Source organism: Eublepharis macularius, chromosome 13 (genome assembly GCF_028583425.1).
Source record: "Eublepharis macularius isolate TG4126 chromosome 13, MPM_Emac_v1.0, whole genome shotgun sequence".
Taxonomy (NCBI): Eukaryota; Metazoa; Chordata; class Lepidosauria; order Squamata; family Eublepharidae; genus Eublepharis; species Eublepharis macularius.
Window position 1 is genome coordinate 8356321 of NC_072802.1, and position 12086 is coordinate 8368406.

Consider the following 12086-nt stretch of genomic DNA (forward strand, 5'->3'; position numbering starts at 1 on the left):
TGTTTTTGTTTTATTTTTATCTACGGTTATACACTTTGATCTTTTGGGAAACATTGGGATAGGAAATGAACTCTCCAACTAGACATTAGAAGGGTATTACAAATGCCAAGGTGTAGTTTTCAGCTGTTCATATCTCTGAAGTTATCCTATGATGATTCATAAGGAACAGATGTTATTAGTGGTGAGAATTTCAAGGTCTCCAGACTGAGAGGAAGCAATCCTAAGAGTACATAATGCTGACGGGAGCACATAACACCAGTACTGTATGTCTACTCTGACTCTTGATGGCTTTCCGTGATCATTTCAAGGCACTGCCAATGGCCAACAAAGCCCTAAAGGGCCTATTGGTAAAGCTAAGAGGCCACCTCTATCCCATGTTCCACCACAGCCTTTCAGATTGACTATAAATGCCCTCTTAAGCTAAAAATCAAAACCAAAAAAAATGATACACCATCAGGATTGCAATGTGTTGTATTGCAATTTTCTGCTAAAGCCTGAGCATGTTCAGAAGCAACGGAGTTGAGTAATTAGCATATTGGTACTGTTGCAGATCCTTGGGACGGGATAGGCCACAAACCTCAAACAAGCCACAAACAGTCCACAAACCTCAAACAAGCAGAAGGAATAGGATTGGACTGGAGGCATTTGTGGTTCACAATCATTGGGTCACAAAAGAAAAAAAAGCTGTGTTGATCAAACTGGGAGATGTAAAAACTGTGAGCAGAGATGGAAGGACACCCCTGGCAGAGGTTACTCCCTCTTCCATGGAATACAACGAGGGTTGCCAGGTCCCTCTACTCCCCAGGCAGGAGTTTGGATGTTCCTCTCTCGTGCACTCACTCCTGGACAGCGCGGTAACACGGGTCACATTCTGCCCTGGGGCCGCTCCTGCGCTCTGCAGGGGGTTGAATTGGGCTCGATTCGGCCTTGTGCTGCTGCGCTTCGCAGCAACCCGAATCTGGCCCAGTTCGAGCTGAATCAGGCCCAAATTGGGCCGAATCAGGCCCGAATTGGACCGCTGCAGTGTGGGAGCACACCGTTCCACCTGGAAGCACATCCAGGGAGGTGCATTCCCCCCCTGGCCAGGTAAGTGGGGGTAGAGTGTGGAAGGGGGGATCCCCCACTCCTAGCGGAGGACTGTCAACCCTAGGTACAATTCAAGTGTTATCATCACTGGCAAAACCTCTACTGGGACCTTTTAAGAGGATATTAACAAAAGTACAAGTTCTTCCACTTCAGTGTGTCTAGAAAACGGACAACTAAAGAACTACAGCATTTCATTGCTTCAAAGCCAAATAGAGAGCATATTGCCCTATTGTTTCCATTTAACCTCTTATCCTGTAAACCTTTTTCTTTATTACTATCCCTAATAGTAAAGCTGGTGGCTGGTGACAATCACAAATCCAGCAAAACTAGGCTGCCCACTGTCACAGCTGCTGGAGCCCAGGGAAGCTGTCTGCAGGCTGCCACCACTCTGGTCCAGGTTTCCTAAAGAAGGGCCCAGAGCACCCAACTAACACCTTTCGTTGACTCTTTCCCAGTGGGTGTGATTTATTACATGACCAAATGAGGCATGAGGACCCAGGCAGAATAATAAAGAACTTTATTTAAAAGGTTTATTAATAACTGGTTCTCAAACTTGGTATATTAAAGAGAATGGTAAAGGTTGGTGAACAAACAAAACTAAAACACCCTAATGCATCTAACTAGACTGTTCTTACTGTCTTCTAGTGACTGTCTTCCAACTGTCTCACCCCTTCTGGATGAGGGAACACTCTGTCTGCAGCATCCTCTCCTCACTCTGCTCCCTAGAAGTGAACACCCTCCCACTGTGATGAGGCCTTTTATCTCTTCTCTCAGGCACCATCCCCCTATTTTCCTAATGGTGCAAATTCTCCCTCTAAATCCCCTCTTACCCAATCACAGGGGCCAAAGGGAACCTGGGAAATGTAGGCCTTGCAGTAACTTTAGTGCAGGCTTCCCCAGAGCCACTAGGCCTCACTAGGCCCGGGCTCATAACACCCACAAAGAGGGGACTTCCTAGGTATGCAGGGGGGAAAATATACCCTCTTTCTAAACTGGCTAGATGAGCATTCTACCAGAGGCAGAAAATGTGGAGAGCAGTGGAGCATCATTGGGGGGGGGGGTACACAAGAGGGGAGAAGAGAAAATGACATCCTCTCCTGAGAGTTTATAGAATATGGGATGGGGAAGATTTCAGATGGTGCTGTGTAAATTTTCAAATTATTTATTCTTGTGCAGTTCATCGTTGGCCTCTAGCTCAATCCCTCTAATAGCAAACTTCATGGTCAAGTGGATATCACAGAGGCAGTGAGGCCTGCCCCCCTGAAGACAGGGTTTCTGCATACTTGGGTGCCTACCTTTACATGCAGAACAATACTTCCTGGTAATTTTCTGAAACACACAAAGACATGACATTTGCTATTAGAGGGAATGGATCTTGACTCAAATCAGTATTGCTTCAGACTGCAAACTCAGAGAAGTGACTTCTGTCACTTATCAGAAAATCGGTTCAGCTCTGTTGCTTTGTACACACTCCCTGCCCCCCAAAATCCCCAACCAACCAGTGCGTGGTTGGTTTCCAGAGATAGGCATCCTCCCCCCACAGCCTTAATTTCCCTTCTTCCATGAGTGACAGCTAATCATGCAGAGAAGAAACACCCATGCCATGGGATGGGGGAGCTGGAGGAGGAAAATTCATTGGGGATGGGTTGGTGTGCAGTCCCATTCTCAAGGGGAAAGAGAATTAGACTTTGACTGCTGTTGGAATGCTTTGCTGCTGCTTGAAATTATACGTTTGTGGGTTTTATGGCTGTTATTTTATGGATTATATTATCATTCTCAGTCTCGGGGATATTTTACTGGAACGACGGTTAAAGAAATTCTAATTAAATGAAGAACAAATTCAGTAAATTAAAATCCACAAATATATCATGCAGAGGTAGCTCCACAAAAGACCAAGGTCAGTATTTTCAGGACACCAGTGTGATACAGTGGTCCAAGTATCAGCCACGGATCTGGGAGACCCGGTTTTGAATTCCCACCCTGCCAAGAAAAATGGCTGGGTGAATTTGGGCCAGTCACACACCTTCAGCCTAATGTACCTCACAGGGCTGTTGTGAGAATAAAATGGAGGAGAGAAGAGTGATATAAGGGTCTCCAGGATCTCCTTTGTGGAGAAAGGCAGGATATAAATAAAATAATTAAATAAATATGCCACATGGCAGTGGGGCTGAACACATGTAAGCGACTTTGCCCTGAGACAAACCATCATTCAATCCTGCCCGGGCTAGGTACTTGGAATGGCAGCAATCCAATTCTGCTTAGCGGAAACCTGTCGTTCCCACCACGTGCATATGATGGTAAGAGACACACATGTGCACACACTTCTTGAATTGGTGTCTGACTTCAATGCTGACTTACTGAAGTCCTGAATATTTTTTAAAAAGTGTGCATGTGTGAACACTGCAGAATGACTGATTCTTACAAATATGAATTCCAGAGAAATAGCTGTTGCTAGTCCACGGCCACAAAACAAAAAGATCTTGCAGCACCTTTAAAGATTTATTGTGTCAGAAGCTTTTGTGGATTAGAGTCCACTTGCACAAAAGCTGATACAACAGTGGGCTTTATGGAATATTAAGTGGCACAGGTTTCAGGGGTACAAACTTTTGTACCATTTGGCATGGATGAGACTGGCAGATGAGTCAGGATATCCTTATTATTCCGTTTGTCGCTGTCTGAAGAGTTAAGTGCTTATCTCAACACCTCCGCCTCCGCATCTACGCAGGGAACTTCCCCGTTTTAGCTGCTTTCCCCTACTTTCCCCACTGGGCTTTTGTCGCATCCCAGATGTTCAAAGCAAATTCACCCTGCAGGCATTTTCTGGTTCTCCCCCCCCCCACCTTCCTGGGTAGCATTCTGCTCACATCTCCTCTCTGGCGTTTCCCCAGCAAGTGGTGACTGAAATGTTTCAGTTTAACAAGAATCTGCTTATCTCCCACTGGATACTCTTGAGGTATATGCCATGATAGTTCATGAAATAAGCTGCAGATTATTCTGGGGTGGGCTGGGGGGTGTAGCTGCTGGAAGTTTACCTCTCTTGGGTCTGCTCCTGCATTCCTCCTTTATCCATCCTCTTACCTGCTTTTCTCTCTCTCTTGCCACCCTCCCGCTAAGAACTCCATCGCAGTTTCACACAATTCAAAGTTTTGCCCCTCTAAGGAGGTATGTGCATATCTATCTCAGCATTTTCCCAATAGCCAAAAGTAGTTGAACTGTTTGATTAGCAATGAAGGGGAAAAAATACAACGACTTGATATGGCTTAAATGGGGTGTGCCTGACATCAGTCTGCCAAGCGTTTGATAGATAAAGTACACACCAAAAAACTCTACAAATTTGAAATTTCCAAGCTTGACTGGCTTTGTACCTAATCTTTGTTACTAATTAATTTTATGAAGTGATTCCATTTTAGAAATTAAGTATTTCTGTAGCATGTTGCTGACTTCATTAGATCAACTGTTAGCGAGAAAGAATATTCTGATTCCTGAAAGCTGAGGCCATCGTAAAGCTCTTAGTCTTTAACAAGCCACAAGGCTAAAGCAAGTGTTTAATTGTTATCATGCAGTCGTGTTTCCAGTCAAAACAACGGGGTTTCGTGCGGTTCGATTTTTTCAAGCTGGGAGGTTCGGGATGCCTTTTTATCAAAGGAATTCCAATATTGCAAAAGAGGCTCAGCCTGCAAATGAAGGGGCTGCCAGGTCAACTGGGAAAGCAGAAACTAATTAATTTTATAGGCAATGGAGCCTGGACCATCATTTACTTCCAAGGGTCCACAGGGAGGCAAAGAATATGAGAGAGAGCAACTGCTCTGGTTCAGAAATAAATTCAATGAAGAATGCTGTGTTTGTCCAGATAAGCATCTGAAGTAGGGATCCCAGACCCCTGGTGGATCCCTGGAGATTCCCTGCCCCTGCTCCCCCACCCCGCCACCACTTACCTAACTGGTGGGGGGGGGGTGGCACACCTGCCCTGCGGGCTCCCCCGCGGCGCTGCACGCTCCCGTGCACAGCAGCCACCGGGATCAGGCCCATTTTGGCCCGGATCGGGGGCACTGTGGAGCATGAGTGCTCCGCTCTGCAGTGCCTGAAAACGGGCCCGATCCTTGGCAAAATGGGCCTGTTTTGAGGTGCTGCAGAGTGCAGGAGCGCTCCTGCACTCTGCAGTGCCTGAAAACAGGCCCGTTTTAGCGCAGATCATGCCTGTTTTTGAGGCGCTGCAGAGCGTAGAAGTGCTCCTGCGCTCCACACTGCCTCAAAAACGGCCTGTTTCAGCGTGGATCAGGCCCATTTTAAGCCCCTGCGGAGCCTGGACGTGCTCCCAGGGGCTGCGCGATGACGTCACTTCTGAAGTGACATCATCGCACCTGTGTGTGTGTGGGGGGGCGCATGCTTGCTTTGTGCACCCCCCCTCTCCTCCAAGGTAAGTGCCAGGCCCCTATCCCCCACCCGGAGTTTGAGGGTGGCCTGGCAACCCTAATCTGAAGCAACAACTGGAACTGTTCATAAAGTATCTGAGGCCTATGTAGTGATGCCTAGTGGCTCCAGGGAAGCCTGTACTAGATTGACTACAGGGACTACATTTCCCAGGTCCCCTTTGCCTGTTTAGCCTAGTTAGACACAGGAGCGCTTTGGGTTCTGGGACCACGGGATAAGTTTTCTTAGAGAAGGCCTTCTAGCACATAATGGGCTTCACCTCTCAAGGTCAGGGAAGAAAATGTTTGGAAAGAACCTGGAGAGCTTCATCAGGAGAGCTTTGAACTGATGCCGCAAGGGGAAGGGGACGATCAACATAGGGATTTCAATGAGAAGTGATAACAGCAGGAGCCCACCTGAGTAGGACAGATCAAACAAAGGTACAAGGCTACAAGTGCCTATAGACCAATGCCCAAAGTATCGGAAATAAGGAAGAGCTTGAGCTTCTCTTGCAAACAGAGGGCTACAATATAGAAGGAATTACTGAGACTTGGTGGGATGATTCCCATGACTGGAATGTGGTAGTGGATGGGTACGAGTTGTTCAAGAAAAACCAGAAGGGTAGAAGAGGAGGTGGAGTGGCATTGTATGTGAGGAGATGGTTTGATCGTCAGCAAGTTCTGGAGAATGTGGTTGACAGCCCAGTGGAGAGTATATGGGTGGAAATAAGGGAAGGAAGGACAAAGGGTATTGTTGTTGGAGTCTGCTACAGACCACCTGACCAGGGAGAGGAAATGGGTGCTGCCCTCCTTGAACAGATTGATAGAGTATCCAGATATCAGAATAGGGTTGCCAGGTCCAACTCAGTCAATACTTGGAGATTTTGGGGGCGGTGCTGAGCAAGAATGTGACATCACCTCACCTCTTCCTGTGACGTCACTTCCAGGGTACTCCCCTAAAACCCACCCCTTCCTGTTATCACTTCCTGCTTTTAAAATTAAAATTCCCCCACTTATATCACTTCCCACCCTCACCTTTTCCCCATCTTACATTACTTATAACCTTTCTATACAGCCTAGGCTACTGTAGTAAAAAGTACTTCACATCAGGGCTTCTTTTCTGGGAAAAGAGGTGGTGAAACTCAGTGGGTTGCCCTTGGAGAAAATGGTCACATGGCTGGTGGCCCTGCCCCCTGATCTCCAGACAGAGGGGAGGTTAGATTGCCCTCGGAGGGCAATCTAAACTCCTCTCTGTCTGGAGATCAGGGGTCGGGGCCACCAGCCATGTGACCATTTTCAAGAGGTTCCGAAACTCCGTACCACCTGAAAAAAAGCCCTGCTTCAAATTATATTCACACAAGCGTGCCAAAGGAACCAAGGGAAGTACTTATTTGTAAAATGAGAGGTTCTGGAATAGTGTGGAAGCCTTCCAGCACAGCTGAAACACTGCCTCTTAGTGCCAGCTGCGGAGCTGGATGGCATGTTTAGGAAAAGGTACTCAAGCAATGTGCTCAAAGGTGCTTATTTTGGTTATACAGTATGACTAGAACGGTCACCCCCTTAAACGTTTCTTAATTTATCACCGCTCTGGGTAAGGCACGAATCTGTCTAGAAGAGCAGTATATAAGTGCAGTTATTATTATTATTACTATCATCAATCAGATGACACATAGCAAGGGCCACCTCTGCTACGGGATTCCCTTTTCCCTCCTGCACCCAGGTGGGAATACTTTTTCGGATATGATGTTGTTAACACGTGCATATATTACCTAAAGGAGTGTGTGTCCTTTTTTCTGAATAATCCCTGCACTATACGTTATAAAGTAATAATAAATAAGCTTCCAGCCCTAATCATTAGCAAAAGAATGGATGTGTGCATGTGGTACAAAGAATGTGTACAGCAGCTGTGCTCTGGTAAGTTCATTATACAATAAAAATTTACATGTTCAGGAATGAGTTTCTGACCTCATACAGTGTTTTAACATCTCCAATGTGCCATATAGGTGAGATCTTCCAGCTCAGCTTCGGATGCAGTTCTGTCCCTTTCTACTTGCAAATTAGGAAAATGCCAATTGCAGTTATGAGATCTGGTAAGGGCTCTATTTGGAGGCAAGGTGGCATGGTATAGCCAGACCACCACAGATCTCAGAAGTTAAGCAGGGTCAGTACTTGGATGGGAGACCACCAAGGAAGTCTTGGTGGAGGAAGGAAATGGCAAATCACCTGTGCCCCTCACCTGCTTTAGAAGTTCCCTTGCTGGAGCCACCATATTTTCTCTCCCCCATCCAATTTTTCTAATAGGTGGCCTGATGAATAGTTTTGTAGAAATTAAAAATTTCCATGCTGTTTTGTTAGTTTGATAGATGTTAATAAAATACTCTAAATAGGGTTTTTTGTTGTGGGGTATACTAGGAACAGTATCTGATCCTCAAAAGTAGCTGCAGAAAAATAACTTATTTCAACAGTCTTGTGAGCAAAGTGATTACCTCAATTTTTCTATGGGGGAATGGAAAGGAAACCAATCTGCAGAGAATGCTCAATAGCCTTTATGATGGTCAGTTATTTTCAAATCTATTATCTAATGTAACAAGTCCACTGTGTTAAAGCTCTTGCTATGTTCTGAAGTATATGCTTTTGAAACATTTATTTCCATGCCAAACTCCTGATATTTCATGTTTTTTTGGCACATTACGCTCTGGAATTCTTCAAAACGTATGTGTGGTGGTGTGAGGGGGGGGTGGTATCTCTATTCTATATAGTTTTGGGTGCTTCTAAGAGATTCTGAACTTCTTTCAAGTGGGAGTGCAAATGGATGGGCATGGGAAAAGTGGATTTATACCATGCCAACTGCCTTCTGAGTAGACCTGCTTTGAGCATAGTCTGACCTTCCCTTCTTTCTGCATCTTCATAGTCACTCTCTCTCTCTCTCTCTCTCACACACACCCTCCCTCCCTCTGTCTCAATCACAGGGACCCCTCCTGAACGGTCTCAGTCCAAGCAGGAAGGAGGGAACAGCTGCATGCAACACCAAGTTCGGGCTGTCCTAATATGTGTCAAGCCTAGCCCTTGGGATGTCTTTGGATGACAGGCAGCGGGAATAGATCCAGAGGAGTTAGCCGTGTTAGTCTGTAGTAGCGAAATCAAAAAGAGTCCAGTAGCACCTTTAAGACTAACCAATTTTATCGTAGCATAAGCTTTCGAGAATCACAGTTCTCTTTGTCAGATGCATGGAGGGCCAACAGAAACCAGCCAATTTGTGTCTGAAAAAGGGAGCTCTGCCTCTCAAAAACTTACACCTTGAAAATCTTGGTTTCTGCAGAGTAGGACTGCCAGCCTCCAGGTAGTGGCTGGAGATCTCCCCAAATTACAACTGATCTCCAGATCACAGAGATCAGTTCATCTTGGCTGCTTTGGAAGATGGACTCTATGGTATTATTCCCTAATGAGGTCCCTCCCCTCCCCAAAATCTCCAGGAATTTCCCGACCTGGAGCTGGCAACCTACTGCAGAGTCACTGGACTAATATCCTCCTTTTCCCTCTGGTTTTGCTGCCAGCAGAAAAGATCCTCTGCCCTCCCCTCCCTTCTAGGCAGGAAGACAGCAAATGCAAGCAAGCAAGCACTGAAGCTCAGGCTGCATTGCCTCTCTCCAATCTTGCCCCATTTGAGCTGTTCTCGGTCTTATCTTGCAAGGAGCTCTATCAAGCTAATTCTCAGCCTTCTGCAAACAGAGGGTACTGCAGACAACCTGTAAAGAATTGCAAAGGGAAGCAACAGCAAGAGCAGAGCTCACATGCACTCACACACACACACACCATGGGCTGCCCAGGACAGAAGTCTGAAGCAGGGGAGGAGGGGAAGAGTGGAGGAAGCTGAGCTTCTGTATTGTTTTGCAAATCAGTGAAGGTTGGAACTAGGCAGCTGAAACTAACTCACTGGCAGCCTCCTCAGCCCCGTTCTCTGCTGGGAAGACACACAAGCTTTAAGAACAGCAGAACTAAATGGAGCAAGTCAAGGACCCCTGTGTTGGAGGGCGGCGGCGGGGGGGGGGAGTAAAAGAGTGGAACTTGAGACTCAGAAGGCTGTGTGTGAGGTTGCTTAGATCTGCTCATCTCCTCACCACCCACCCCTCCACACAAACAATTTTAAACAATAAACAATTTTAAGAGAAGCGTCCCCATGGGAAAGCCTCTGTTTCCATTAGAAGAAGAACTCAGCGTAACGTACCTCTCCTCTTCTCCTTTTACAGAGTGCACTCAGAAGCTGTGCACACCAGCTTTTACCCGAAGGGGACACTCTAGCTGAAACTTGTCTTCCTTCCATAGAGACTAGGAGGGGAAAATGCTAGAGCGTCCCCCTGGTGGTGGCCTTCCCCCCCCCCGCTGCTGAATGCATCAGAAGCGGGGGGAGGGGGCTCAAACTGTGGGGTCCCCTGCCCCCAGTGGGGGCCTGGCAACCCTACATCAGAACCTTATAATTATGGCTGACTTCAACTTCCCCGATATGTGCTGGGAGACAAGCTCAGCAAAGTGAGTAATCAAGTCACTTCCTCACCTGCCTGGCCGATAACTTACTTTTTCAAATGGTGGAGGAAGCTACAAGGGGCTCGGCCATACTAGATTTAATATTAACCAACAGGGAAGAATTGGTAGATGGGGTGAAGGTGGTGGGGACCTTAGGGGGGACTGACCATGTCTTCCTTGAATTCCAGTTGCTGTGGGGGGCCAAGGAAGTTCGTAGCCAGACTCGTAGGCTAGATTTTCATAGGGCCAACTTCTTCTTCTTCTTCTTCTTTTTTAATTTTTATTGGTGAGTTTATATTCCATGTTTAATACATACATTTCCATCATATCTAATTTACTCTAACCCCCACCCTTTCCTCCCCCCTCCTTATCGACTTCCAACAGCTTTCCAACCTTTAACCCTTCTTATTACTTAACTTCACTTATATTCTTCTATAACACATATATCATAATATCTCTTACTCTAAGCATATTCAAATTATTTTATATATATACTATATTAAAATCACTAATCCACCAATGTGTCCATTTTACTCTTCCTTGATTAAACTCTATATTCTAAGTAAGATTTGCATAAACATAATACTAGCTTAGATTGTAATAATAAAATTCCCCCTAAATGGTAAAGTCGCTTATCTCTTCCTATTTTCAACATCACATTTTAATCGTTCTCAAACTGCCACAGTTCTCCCTTCACATCCCATTTTTTTTCTAAATAATGTTTCAATTTCCCCCAATCAGCAATGAATTGTCCTGGATCAAGATCTTTAAGTTTTCTTGTCTTTTTGTCCATCTCCGCCATGTACAGCAATTTATAAATCCAATCTTCTATAGTTGGTATTTCTTGTATTTTCCATTTCTGCGCGTACAAAAGTCTTGCCACTGTAGTCATATAAAATAACAATGTTCTGTACTGCACTGGAACACCTTCCATTCCCAAGTTCAGTAGAAACAATTCTGGGTTCTTATTTATTTGGATTTGTAAAATTTCGCTAATTGCTTCAGTTATATCTCCCCAGTATTGCTTAGCTACCTCACAAGTCCACCACAGATGATACAGTGACCCTTCATGCTTTTTACATTTCCAACATTTGTCTGACATGTTAGTATTTCCTAACGCAATCTTCTTTGGTGTTAGATACCATCTGTAGATCATTTTGTATGCATTCTCTTTAATGTTCGTACAAGTTGAAATCTTCAATGTGTTTTTCCACAGGTGCTCCCATGCCTCCATTGTTTCTTTATTAAAATTTATTGCCCACTTCACCATCTGGACTTTTACTATTTCATCCTCCGTATGCCATTTTAGAAGTACTTTATAAATCTTTGAAATTTCTTTTTTGCCTTCTTGTAATATCACTTCTTCTAATTCTGAGTTTTCCATTCTTATTCCTCCTTTTAAACAATCCAAATTGAAAAGATCTCTGATCTGTCTATATTGAAACCATCCATACCAAGGAGACAGCTCTTCATCTGTCTTTATTCTTATTGTTGAATCTTGTATTTGTGTTATCTCCTTGTAGGTCAGACGTTGCTGTTCATTATCGACAGTTCTTGGATCTATTACTTCATACGGAACCACCCATGAAGGAATTCCGTCTTCCATATAAACCTTATACTTCTTCCAGATTGTGAAGAGGCTTCTTCGAATATAATGGTGCAAAAACATAGAGTCTGCTTTAACTTTATCGTACCACAGATAGGCATGCCATCCAAACAACTTTTTGTATCCCTCCAAGGCCAGCAATTTACGGTTTTTTAATGTTATCCAATCTTTTAACCATGCCAGAGATTGCTTCATAGTATAGTCTTATATTGGGCAGTTGCAAACCACCTCTTTCCTTCGCATCCTGTAATACTTTCATTTTCACACGTGGTTTTTTGCCTGCCCACACAAAGTCTGAAATTTTCCTTTGCCATTTGTCAAATTGTTTAGAGTCTCGGATAATTGGAATTGTTTGCAACAAGAACATCACACGCAGTAAAACATTCATCTTTACTGCTGCTATTCTTCCCAACCATGATAAATTCAATTTGTTCCATTTTATCAAATCTCTCTCTATTTGTACC

The 12086-nt window shown here is 44.8% G+C and overlaps 1 protein-coding gene across 4 annotated transcripts in view; it reads right to left on the bottom strand.

The window, feature by feature from the left end:
* The window catches only part of ARHGEF9 (Cdc42 guanine nucleotide exchange factor 9), a 408379-nt gene that overhangs the window by 5456 nt on the left and 390837 nt on the right, over positions 1-12086 (bottom strand). The window lies entirely within an intron of this gene.